The sequence below is a fragment of the Diadema setosum genome, chromosome 15, assembly GCF_964275005.1.
Source record: "Diadema setosum chromosome 15, eeDiaSeto1, whole genome shotgun sequence".
NCBI lineage: Eukaryota > Metazoa > Echinodermata > Echinoidea > Diadematoida > Diadematidae > Diadema > Diadema setosum.
Window position 1 is genome coordinate 25,027,918 of NC_092699.1, and position 13,312 is coordinate 25,041,229.

Below are 13,312 nucleotides of genomic sequence, written 5' to 3' on the forward strand. Positions count from 1 at the left end.
CTTGGTCACTGAGATAATACACCAAGTCCCTGGAGAATTTTCCTGCAGACCATCTTTTCACCAGTACTGTGAATTGGCACCTTTGAATTTTGAGGCATACTTAGTATCTCGCCTTGGAGGAAAAAGTAAATGACAATTTTAAAACACATTAACTTAACATACCATAGGAAAGGAAATTTACCGAAATATAACTACCCATTTGAGAAAGAAACAGAAACTTTAATCCTCGCAGACGCGATGTCAATTGATTGAGTTAACGAATCAGGGAGAATTCCAAAGAGTTATTGATACAAGATAGTTTAAAAAAAATCCCTCTACACTAAAGCACTATATGAAAAAGGTTATAATTATGATATCTATCTTTATCATAACGGGAATATTTAGGTGACAAATTTTCTGTATCATTGATAAATATCGCAATAAAGAGGTCTTGAATTTTCTGTAGCAAAACCAAAAAGTTACATATGAATACATTTTGAATGCTTTTTTCCACCTCTAAACGTCCGCGTCATGAAAATCCAAAGCCCCCTCACAATATGTCGAGACGAGTTTAAACGTCTTCCAACCAGAGGACAAGTAGAGGAGGCCTATAAATAACTTCCCATAGGTATAAGGTCTTGTCATCTTTTAAAAGCATGATGGTGCAAGTGAAGGTGAAGAAAAGAAAAAAAATCAGTTGAAAAGACGTCGAGGACAAGTTTGCACAAGAGCAGCTTTAGGGACAACGAGTGGTTAAGCGGGAAGTATCAACGTGCAATAAGAGTATGATCCAAGTTATTGGAAACACGACCGATGATCAGAAATAAACCTAGGAGCATGAACTCTTATTATTCCTGAACCTTTTGCAAATACAACCCCACCCACCGCCCCCTTTCGTATACAAACTCACTTAAATGAACGATTGGGTGGCAATTTGTTTGAAAAAAACGACGGAGGACTCATCCATGAACACGATTGTAGATAATATGTATGATAGAGGTGCGCTCAGAGTACCACGTCTGACCCTTTTAAACAGAATTTGATATTTGACCTCAATCTGCAAGCCATTGTAAGCATGTCATGAGTAACGCCCGTATGGAGACTGCTATCAATGGATATCATATGAGAAAACACCATCTGTGGAAGGTATGCAAACCTCAAAGTCCATGGTGCAGCGCAACAACAGCGACAAAGGTATCTTTGTAGAAGAATATGAATACAGATATATCCCGGGAGATTCATATGCAAAGTCCTGACAGTCTTGAAGAAGTAACGCGTTTTCGGTCTACACAAAATGAGTGTTGAGCTTCGGCGCACGTGCGTGCGCAGCATTATGGTCGTGCACGCTTGAGCGCGGACATCAGCATGCCGTATGCTTGGCAATGATATCTCAAACCTGCTGGCAGTATTATCACTATCTTCGAGTTCGCACGTAGTGAGTGATCGCTCCATCGTGGCCGTGCTGTTAGAGTTTCTTGTCTTATATGCTTTCTCTCCGTCGAGAAAAGAAAATCGAGAAAAAGGCATCGGAGCAACGCTCGAATACTCGGCGCAATATCACAGAGAGTAACGCGGATTGGATCGTACTTTTTATGCCCGATCCTCGGGGGGCGAAACCGTGTTCGTGCATAAAAGGACAGATTCAGCAAAGAAATTGAAAGCAGGTAAGCATTTATCTTTGTAATTTTTTCATTTTTTTTTTTTTTTGGCTTCTCAGCAAACGGGCGAGTTGGATTCGTGATGGAGATTTTGATAAATGCGGGCGTGTGGCTTATCAACAGTGAAAAACTCGCGTATGGATATCCATAAGCAGTATTTTAACCCTTTGCATGATTTTGAGTGCCGATTGTCACAGAAAAAAGAAAAAAAAAAAAACCTTCTGTTGTACACACTGTCCAAAGTCCCTGGCGCAGAAAGGGTTAAGGAAACGAACATGACATTACATTGGAAGGGGATGACGAATGGACATTAAAAAACCCATATCAACATTAACAGTGAAAGAGCCATTTAAAGATTAAAAAAAAAGGAAATGCATCGCCAACGGACTCGGAAAGTGCGACCTTTCAAAATCTTGTATAAGAGGATAGGACAACCAGCAACTCTTTGAAAAATATGGTCTGCAATATCATCTGTACAACGAAAACTTTTCCTCCTTTCTGACAAATTTGTGAAGTTTTATAAACGTACTGTACATTCATGTTGCAATCAAAAGAAAGATGGACAGATATGCTATATCGACGCAACTGAATTCGCTGGTGTCTGTACCCTTTCTTCATTGTGTCTTTCTACATTAATATTGCCAGTTAAAACGGCAACTATGGCAAAAACAGGGAGTTAATGAGGGTTGGTTCCTGTTCACCTGTTTCCATGACAACAGCAATCATTGTTTGCCTCTCTTTGGATGAAACTAGTAAATATGACGATTGTGAAGAGAATTGCTGCGTAAGGTGTAGAGTGCCTTTAAGGTTAGGGAGTTGATGGTGTGACGGTATGAGCTAAAAAATGAGCGATCACCTTGTTGGTGCGGCTAATGGAAAACGGCGATAAGAGGGTCGTGCACGGGGCTTACCAACCACTCCTTTCCATACTGTGTCTTTGTGTGCGTGTGTGTGTGTGTGTGTGTGTGTGTGTGTGTGTGCGCGTGTGACAGAACAGTAAACATGAGACAATAAATGGCTTTGTGAACATTGTAGCTGTATTGAATTTTGTTGTATATATCATGTGCTTGTGCCGGAGGTTTGTGTACAATACCTCTCGCTATATGACAAGTAACCAACTTTTGTACCCCGTGCAATGTAGCCTCCAATCATCAACCCCGAAAGAGTTGCCAGAATTCAATCTTTCCTTCTTTTTTTTTTTCACAACCTGACTAGAAAGATATAACGGATAACTGCTACGATGTGAGTGTCTCCTGGAAGGATACAGTCATGGAGGCCTATGGACTTGCACTTAATGTAGTCGAATCTTGTGCTTGAAACTCAAGAGCACATTATCCCCTGTAGGCCTACTCCAGTGCTCTTCTAGAACTTCGGATGAAAGCAGGTGTTTCCGACGTCTTATAAAACCAGGAAACTTCAGAGAAGAAGGATATTGGAAGTTTTCCCTCTAGGTATAAGCCAAATTACGCACGCAAATCAAAGCTGAGTATTCAACATTTACTGGGAGCTGTATCACCATACTACCTCACGTTGGTTTGTTTGGTACTTTTGATTTGTCTTAATGTATTGCAGCCGGGACTCTGCTTGAAAGAACTACGTGCACTATTCTCTTTTCGATCCAGTTAGCAATGACGCAACTAGAGCGCGTAAATTTGATTTTACAGAGCCTGCCAGACGGTGAGCTAACTACGGATGTGTAGGTCATGGTCTTAGTCCATTTGAATGTTTTCATGTATTAACGAATTATAGGATTGACGGTTCGATTAGCCCTGTACGAAGAATGCACTGCAATCAAGGTTTATATTAGCCTTTTTGAACCCTCTACTGCCCCTTAACTTCCTTTCATTGACCATTTGGTCCTTCACGTATAAAAAATGATCCATCTATAATTATGTCCGATAACGACTTTTTTTAAATATCCATGATCTTCAGAAGATGTGGAACTATCGCGTTTACCTTTAATAAGGCTCACTAAGTATGAAGATCGTCTGCCTCCACCTCACTCATCCGTCCCCTTTCCTTCCATCATTTTCACCTCCGTTTTCCTATATCCCACCCAATTATGGGACCTGAAGGCGTGTCTGTAATCGTTTATGCTCTTTTCTTAAAAAAAAAAAGAAAGAAAGATAAAAAACAAAAATCAAGGGATCATGATTTAGCAAGACCACTGAAGGATATTCACAATTAATTTTCTTTCGATTTCTTTTCCCATTCATTAAAACCGCCAGATAGTGATAACAATGATAAATTAAATGGTAAGTTAGCTGTAGCTACCTTAGTTATAACTATAGCGACAGTAACAGTACAGAATAGAAATATTGGGAGCAATATTAGATAATGATACTGCTAATAATGAGTTTCTTGGAAAACAAAAAAACATTGCTTATTACAACACTTTAAATGGGTGGGGGATGTTTTCGCGTCTAGCTGTACTATGCAGATCGTACCATGCAGAATCCGCCTCGGATTATTATCATCAATCGTCTTAAGACCCTTTGCTTAAACCCATAGCCATAGACATAGACCATGGGGACATTATTTTAGCAGTCCCTATAAAAGTTCGCTCACTTACCCTCCAATTTTGTATAGGTGTGTGGGAAAGGTGAACCTCCGGAACATTAAATTTCATTTCGTCACTAATCAAGTTAGGCTCGGAGCGTTGAAATATAAGTATGATCTAATTATAGAGTTGCACTGCTCATCACTCTGTACCACAGTATGTAGGCCTAACACACCGTGTAACCAAAAATTTCCTACTTGCGGTACATGACACAGTCATCCCTGTGGTGTTTTAGTTTTGTACAGTGGCGGATCTAGAGGGGGGCGCACCGGGCGCGCGCACCCTCTTTATTTTTTGTTAAAACGAAAGAAATAAAAGAAAAATGGGGGGGGGGGGTACGTGCGACCCCCTTTAATTTTGTAAGGCGCCTCCCCTTTATGGAATTCCTGGATCCGCCCCTGTTGTATAATATTTTGTCTATATTATAGAGATTCCGCGTAAGAATAAGATCAGAAAGAAATAAAACTATAAGGATTTCAAGATTCATCTGGATTCATGACTGCATTTCCCATGAATATAAGTAAAATTTGTGAATTTGTTATCATCCACATTTTGCTATTTTGTATACTAGTATTATAGATCAGAATGTGATGATGAGTAGTTAAAATTATGATTTTGTGGCCTATACATACGCAATCCTCCAAACTTTACTAAATGCCTTTAAACCATGTCTATTAGATTAAAATGTAGTATAGCTGTGAGCTCGTGGGTGTGAGCTGAGAACACAATAAGGAACATAGTAAATTATCATCTCGTGAAACCTGTCTCGTGAAACATTTTAGACAGGTTTCCCTCCCAGACACACGGACTCCTCTATCGGCAATTCCGGTGAACGTCTTTACGTAATATATCAAGGTGTCATGGAGTTTGCTATCTTTTATTGATAGACCTCGGATTATAATAAGACACCATGTGGCGTCTGTGTGTCCTCGAACATGAGTTGGGTTTGCACGTGATTACCCATTCGGGTGTGCGATGTCAAAAAAGATTGTGACAGTTGAGGACAAGGAACAATACACGGAAGACAGTTTAATTAGAGTATCTTAATTGGCATTTGGCCCCACACAGGGAATCATTTTGAAGTATACATTGTAGATATATAGTATGTGCGTATACTTAACACTTACATAGATTATAGGGTATATATATATATATATATATATATATATATATATGTACACACACACACACACACACATACATACATATATATATATATATATATATATACGTGTGTGTGTGTGTGTGTGTGTGCGTGCGTTTGTGTCTGCGCGTTCACTTAGTGTACATTTGGCCAACAGTATACGGAATTATACTTTGAAGTACAGTAGTATGTATGTAGGCCCTATCATTATAATGTGTGTGTGTGTGTGCTTGCGTGTGTTTGTGCGAGTGTGCATGTACACAATGTCATGCAATATATGCGTCTGTTTTGAGAGAGAGAGAGAGAGCAGGGAAAATGCATTTTGCTTACATCTGTCTTTTTTTATGAGAGCTGATTGAAATGAAAACCGCACAGTCCAGGCGATATAACTATCACTGTAAGTTCCATGTTAGATAATCTATTAGATACATTTTAGTATATTGCATAGATTGCAAAACGCGTGTATTGTATATGCGAACGTTTGCCTCGATAACATTATAATATGCACATTAATATTATTTTACGCAGCAGAGAAGATGGAACATGAAGATAATTATCTCCTATAAGAAATAGCATGTATAGTATGGAATGAATTGTTTTGATTGGTATAAGAAAATAATGATGATTACAATACTTTATAGTGATTTACACATCGTGGGTTTTTATTGATAACGAACATGATAACAATGACAAAAGAAATTAACGGAGAATAACGATAAAATAACGGCAAAATAATCGATGCGGTATAAAGTGACACTAGCAACTTATATTGGTATAAATTCTGAACTATTTTGAAAAATTCTGAACTATCTACTATTTTGAAGCAATCTGCACCTATTATCCCCTTCTCATTAAAGAATGCTTAACGGTATGACTTTAGTCATTTGAAGGATAAGAAATCAAGAAGGATCAAACGTTGACCATTACATTAATACCGTATTCATTAGAAGGAATCTAATTTTTACTATACATGTAAATAAAATGCATGCTGTCGACAATTCAAATTCAAATTCCAAGATTGCTCTTATCCGGTCGGCAAACTCGGTGTTATTGTAAGAAATGATACGACAACCGATCTGTGAAATAGACAGACTTGACAAACACCTGCAGCAAATTATATTTTCGATCAACATCACCTATAATATAGTTACTTCCGCTGTAATCGATCAAGCAGCGCTGTGATGTCAATAACAATGTTGTCAAAACAGATTGATCGCCTGCTCGATCATACTGTAATAATCATATAGCGGACGACCCCGTGATCAAATCAATGCGTGAACATACATTATGTATATCAGAACAATCTCATAATGATGATAATTTTGGCATCTGAAACTTTCTTGACGGACATTAAAGGGATGATATAGTGGATGATGATTGGGCTTTTAACTTTTTGCGAGATACCAAGAAACCATTTATAAAATAGCACAGACCTTTATTAGAAAAATTCAAAGTTTATTAGATGAAAAACGGTTTTGGAATGGCTGAGACACCTCAAAACAAAGTAAAAAAAAAAAGCGATGGTAATAAAAGGTTGGTCCCATCTTTTATTAGGATCGCCCTGTTTTGGTTATCTCGGCCATTTCAAAACCAATTTTCATCAAATAAACGTTAAATTCCTCTTTAAATTACACGCTCTTTCATAAGAGGTTTCTCATTATCTCACACACACAAAAAGTTAAAAACCTGAAGTTAGGTCTCAACCAAAACAATACGATCCCTTTAATTTCTCAAGCTTGAATATAGCTACGACATTACCTGTCATGAATCGTGGGAAACTTTGCATATTAATGGGTGATTAAAACAACAACCATCGTTTGTTAGGGTGTATATTATCTTCTCTCGGTTGATAACAATAATCTAATCTGTACTAAGGTATATCGTGTTATTAACACTGTGATGTCATTACGAAGCAATATCAGTGTCCTCTATACAACATGCTGTATTGTATATAAAAATAGCGAGAACGACTTGCATTCCTTGTTAGGCGTAAATAGACCTATACAAAATCACATTTTGAGAAGGCAACCTGCTCCCTATACCGCCATACCTTCCTAGCTGCGAACATCCAGTGTGTTATGACACCGTTTATTTTGTTTCCTCATTATCATACGCCATTTTCTTAGGGCAATTTCATGCGCCAAAATTATATTCAGTGCACGGTTTGACGCTCAGCGCATTGATTGATATAAAAAGTATTTACCTCCACACGGTCGATGTGTCAAGACATTAAAGGCAATGTATAGGTTGTAGTGGAAACAGACAATACAGCAAAAGAAACAAAAAAGGAAAAAGAAGAACGAAACGCTTAACAACCAGAGCGAAGGGAATAGCTTCAGTTACCAGAATTCCCTCGACAACCGGTATCGTGTGATATATCAGTTTTTCCTCTGGGGAAGAGCATGAAATCAATCAATAATTCCATGTCGCGTTGCTGTGTGACGGTATCGGAACAGTATCGACGCTGCCGTGTTCTCAGAGCTTTCTTCTTTATACACACAAACGCACAGACGCACGCATGCACATACAGACATTGTCACAGACAATCTCGTATCCGGCTAGAAGGGCGGAGAAAATATCCGCAAGGTGTGATGACGTAGACACTACAGAGAGGATCTTTCATGAAAGCACGGACAAAATTCTTTTTATGGAATCACTCTAAAGAGGGGTCAGCCAATCTGGTGGAAGTCACCACAATTTCATTCTGGTGTAAATTGATTTGTAGCCGCGATTTGCGTCCGTGATACTTAGACATCGTATTTGTTTTTTTAAACCAGTCTATTGTGATTTTTCAGACATAGCCTATGGCAATTTGCTAGTCAAAACATTAGAATTGTTATAGTGTATCAGTACTTTTAAATCGCCTATAAAGCGGAATTCTGTCATTTACCTATAGAACAATGATTTGTCTCGTATGTTTTGTTTCCGTCTCGATACACACTTATTTGTATTGTTTTTACAGTATTGTGTGATACAAAGAATAACCTTAACGATAAGCCCTGTTGAGAATCATGCCCATGTGATGCGCGTGGAGGGATGTGTGTGTGTGTTTGTGTGTGCGCGCGCGCTTGTGTATATTAAATTCATGTACTGGGAGTGTTTTAATACATCGAGCGTGTTCAGTTTATTAAGCCTTCTGAACACCTTGCAATTTGATTTTCTGGGTTTTTTCCCCCAACATCGTCAATGTGTTTACGATCTCGCCGAACTAGCGGTTCGCATATAATTGATTTTCTTTCTCTCTCATTTTCCCTCCTCGACCTTTGTCATTCTGGAGTGGTAACTAGATTTGATTCTCTATTATTAGGTAACTTGGGCCAGTGGGGCCACTTCATTGCCAACATTACAGCCCCACCCCATCCCTTTACTCCCCCACCCACCTTCTACTCTTCTGCCGTTATTAAATAATAGTATCATAATTTCAAGGCCACCGAAATGTTTGCGCTCCGGCCCTTCTTCCCCCGGAGCTATTTCTTGTGTGGTGGCGTGTTTGTAGTTTTTATCCAAGGCAGATGCTTACAAGCATAATGATCACAAACAAAAAAGAAAAACAAAGGCGAGAGAGAAAAAAGACAGCGGTGATGAAGATACCCCCCCCCCCCCCCCAAAGAAAAAAAAAAGCGATGAGATGAACATCGGCGTAGCATGAAAATATGGGAAGCAAAGTCACATGACGAGATCGGGAATATCGAGGGAAAAGCGAAAGTGCTTCTTGGGAAGGACGAAAAATAACGGCAGGAAAGGCGAATGGAAAAGGAGATTTAGGATAAACGACACTTTAAAGCCATAACTTCTATAGGAGCTCTCTTCCCTTCATCAAATTTCACCATCGATGGCACGCCAGGGCGTTAACATCGGCTCACAGCGCTCACGGTGTGAGGGATCAACACCAGACTGACCGCTGCTCTTATACTGACGGTGTAAGTGAATTCTCAAGTGTGTCGAAGCTGAAAGTGAGAAGCAGCGAAAAGAGGGTGAAGAGAGATGGTGAGAAATTGAGACCTTGGTGTGTGTGTGTGTGTGTGTGTGTGTGTGTGTGTGTGTGTGTGTCTGTGTGTGTCTGTGTGCATGACGTCCTCTCAAAGATCAGATAGACAGTGGGTTGGAAATCTGAGACATTCCACGAATTGTGCCTGCTGGTTTCAGTTACTGTTAGACAAGTGGCGTGTTTTGAATGTGCATTTTTACTTAAACTTCAGGCATGTATATTGTAGAAAAAAATGAGACGATAAATTGTTAAAAACGATGGCATCTCAGACGAAGTATGAGAACTTCATTGAATCCAAAGATAGCCAAACATTACACAATATATTAGTCTGATTAAACTTCATTGAATCCAAAGATAGCAAAACATTACACAATTAGTCTGATTAAGTACGTTTGAAGAAAAAAACAAAGCATATTTTGATATTAAAGAAACAGTGTAGCATAACCATCCCCACCCTTAACGTCAATCAAACATTAATCATGGCAACCATTGTCAACCCTCTTTGCTTCCAGTTATTGTTCTTTTTTATCATCGGACTTGAGCATGAACAAATTTTTCAGGAAAGACAGACTTACTTGTCCTAGCAGAATGATATTCAATGTAATAAGTCTATAACACACCAATATTTTGGTCTGTCTCAAGTGTATAATGATTATAATTATATAGGCCTTTATTTAAAACTGAATAAAAAAAAATGAAGTGTGGTTAGATCCCTAAACCATACAGCATAACGTATAGTCCTACACACATTTTCAATATACACGCCATTTCGTTTTGTCGTAGGAACAAGTTTCATATTACTACTTCCTTAGTTGTATCTGTCCATTATAGGCTATATATGAAAACTTGTTTACAGCATTTCCTTTGTTGTTATTTTTTTCCTTTCCTGGTTAAATGCGTGTAGTGACCTTTACGACTTGTATCCTGCTCGTCCCTTTCAATCTAAAATGCATACTAGTATCTCGCTCTTGCAGCCGGCCGAAGCATAAACAAATTCATAAGTCGGGGCCAGCCGGCCGGCCATCTCATAGGTGAAATGGATCGCGCCTTAAAGGAAGCAGCGGATGTTTGCGAAGCCTTTCCAACTTGCAAGATATTTCTCTTGTAGACGCTGTTGTTAGCATCAATGTCCTTTGAAATACACACACGCACACGCACACACACATACACACACAAAAGAAAAAAAAACCAACAACTTCATTTGCCTTCCAGCGACGAGAGAAATAAGGAAAAAAACAAACAAACAAACACACCTCCATTTCTATATTGAATTGTCGATACCATTTTCTGAGGCGTTTTTAAGTCACCGTGTATGGCTGATGAAGAATGACACTTTTCGCACAGCCATGATAATAATCAGTGATGATGGTTTAAACAATGATGTCTATTATTATTCATTATATGATTTGATATCTTTCGCTGCAATGAGCCGAATGACTTGGTTTTTGTTCCGTATTAGACTCTCGCAACGACTCTTGCTTGAAGGCTATATAAAGCTATTATTGAAAGCCTGTTAAAGTTCTACCAACGAAAGTGGTGTTTGATACCCGTGTTGATTACGTCATGAATGTTAAAACGCCTTGCATGTGGTAATGAGTGCGGATGACAAGCTCGACGATAAAATGTTATGTTATATCTATTGACGCAGATTATACTATGTATGTAAGGGGCTATGTAAGTATAATACAGTTGCCGCAGTGACACCAAAAACAAGCTTTTAGAATTATTTTTGTTGAAAATCTAAACCTGCTTTGAATTCTCACTGTTTTGCTTTTTTTTTTTAAACACGCTTACTCTGAAAGTAAAGGCACACCTGGCCCCATTTTATAAAAGGTTGATACGATAACAACTCTTGCTGGAATGGCAATTGTCATGGTAACGACAAGAATCCAGCTTCCTGATTGGCTGTTGCTATTGGAAGTTGCCATTCCAGCAAGAGTTGTCATCCCAGCATCTTTTATGAAACGGGGCCTTGGTCAATAATGTTCTCGTGGTTTTATGTTTTTCCAATACTTTTGCAAATAGTGAGGGGACTTTCAGCAAAGAAGATTACGCTCGGAGAGCGAGTGGAATGGCGAAGATAGGCCGAAACATCGACTGAGTACAAGGGCTATTTGCATGGGAAACAATGAAAAATGACCTACTCTACCAGATGAAACGTCAAACGCCGTTTAAAAAGGTACCATAAGAGGAATCAGTTTATGACCTTGCGTTATCATGAAAGCAACGTAATATTTTCGAATATTGAGTATGTATTATTCATCAATAGTAGCGCATGTGTTGTAATAAGTCTTCATAAAATATGATAAAGTTTAGAGATTTGACATCATGTTAATATGATTTTTGACGTTTGCGATAAATAAACCATTATGCTGTTTGCCTGCGGTAAAAGCCAATGCGTTTGTTTACCAAAGCAACAAAAACTGTTATCAATGTATCCAAAATTGTGAATACGACGATATTGATTATGTACTATAGATCATAATTTGAAGTGATCTGAAGAGTAGTTGTTGGAAGGGATAGTGGACAATTTGCACCAAGATTCATTCTGTGGGCACCATTTTCAAAAGTGTGGAGTTCGGAAGAAAACTGCACGAAATTATAAAGATTCTGTTCTCGTTTTCCATTGGCGCATGCTCGTATAGATCCGTGGTTGCGTTTTTGTTTGTTTGTTTGTTTGTTTTTTGCGCGCATGGAACCCATGGTTTAATTATATATATATATATATATATATATATATATATATATATATATATATATATATATATATATTATATATATATATATATATATATATATATACATAATAATAATGATGATACTACTACTACTACTACTACTACTACTACTACTAATAATAATAATAATAAAGACATTAAATAACGGGTTGAAGATGTACAAAGGTGCCCAGTATAATATCCGGAAGAAAATTATTAAGGTTATCTATCTAAAAGTCAGACTAAAATTTGCGATAAGATCGTATCGAATCAAAATATGCCTAAATATCTCGCAAACAGTTTCATAGTTTTATGAGACTTTTCTTCTTATTTGAGTGTATGCTGCAATAAAGCATTGTTATCATTTTTTCTCCAATACGCCACGGTTTCATGAAAAAAAAAAACAAAATGAGGAAAATGTCTTCTGCATAATGATAAAATCACTATACCCGTCACATCGATCTGCCTACCTCCCTGGGTCAACCGTTGTAACATCCTGCCTTCTTGGCCTAGTGTTGGGCAAATGACGCAAAACTCAATTATTGTTCGACGCTGCATCTTTATCGGGTGGAAAAAAGACCCTACAGTGTTTATCGAGCCTGTTCTCACCTGCGTCCGCAAGCACACTCGGAAAGAGAGAGAGAGAGAGCAAGAAAAAATGGGGAGGGAGACGTCCGCGTTGTTGTTATTGTGCGCAATACACGATACAATCATTTCGTATTGCTGTGAGTTTTTTTTTTCCTCTCTCTCTGTATCTGGTGAAACATTTTCTTTTGAATTGGCTGTGCTTGCTCATGAACCCGCTAGCCATGTGAGGTCAATAGAGTAACAGGAAAGCGGCGTTATTAGGTTAACTTTAATTCATTTACGCGTTCAAAAAAAGAATATAGGAATCATGTATAGTATCCCCTTTCAACGTGCTGACGTAGCGCATGACGGCCTAACATCCAATCAAATGGCACTCCGCATATAACAACATGTACACGCATTTCGCCAGCAGTTATCATTATTTGCATGTATATTACAATAGATTTTGCCCCACGCGTTGTGTTTTATGCGAGTATTACATCTGCGCTCTGCCCGAGACCCTTCTCGACATTTCAACTGCATTATTGAAAGGTCAAAGCTAAATTGCGAATACTTGGGGACTGTGGAGCTGGCATAAACTTCTTTCTTGTTTATTTTCCCCCTCCATAACAAATATGATGCTCTGACGAACTGGCTAACATTCTATAAATTGTAGAAAGCGAACATCAGTGTCGAATA

The 13,312-nt window shown here is 38.4% G+C and overlaps 2 protein-coding genes across 2 annotated transcripts in view; one reads left to right on the forward strand and one right to left on the reverse strand.

The window, feature by feature from the left end:
• LOC140238757 (cdc42 homolog) overlaps positions 1-13,312 on the reverse strand; it is a 148,522-nt gene that overhangs the window by 66,445 nt on the left and 68,765 nt on the right. The window lies entirely within an intron of this gene.
• The window catches only part of LOC140238756 (uncharacterized), an 81,079-nt gene continuing 69,392 nt past the window's right edge, over positions 1,626-13,312 (forward strand). Inside the window, exon 1 of the mRNA XM_072318651.1 lies at positions 1,626-1,643. The gene's annotated coding sequence lies outside the window, so the exon portion shown is untranslated. The remainder of the gene's footprint in view (positions 1,644-13,312) is intronic.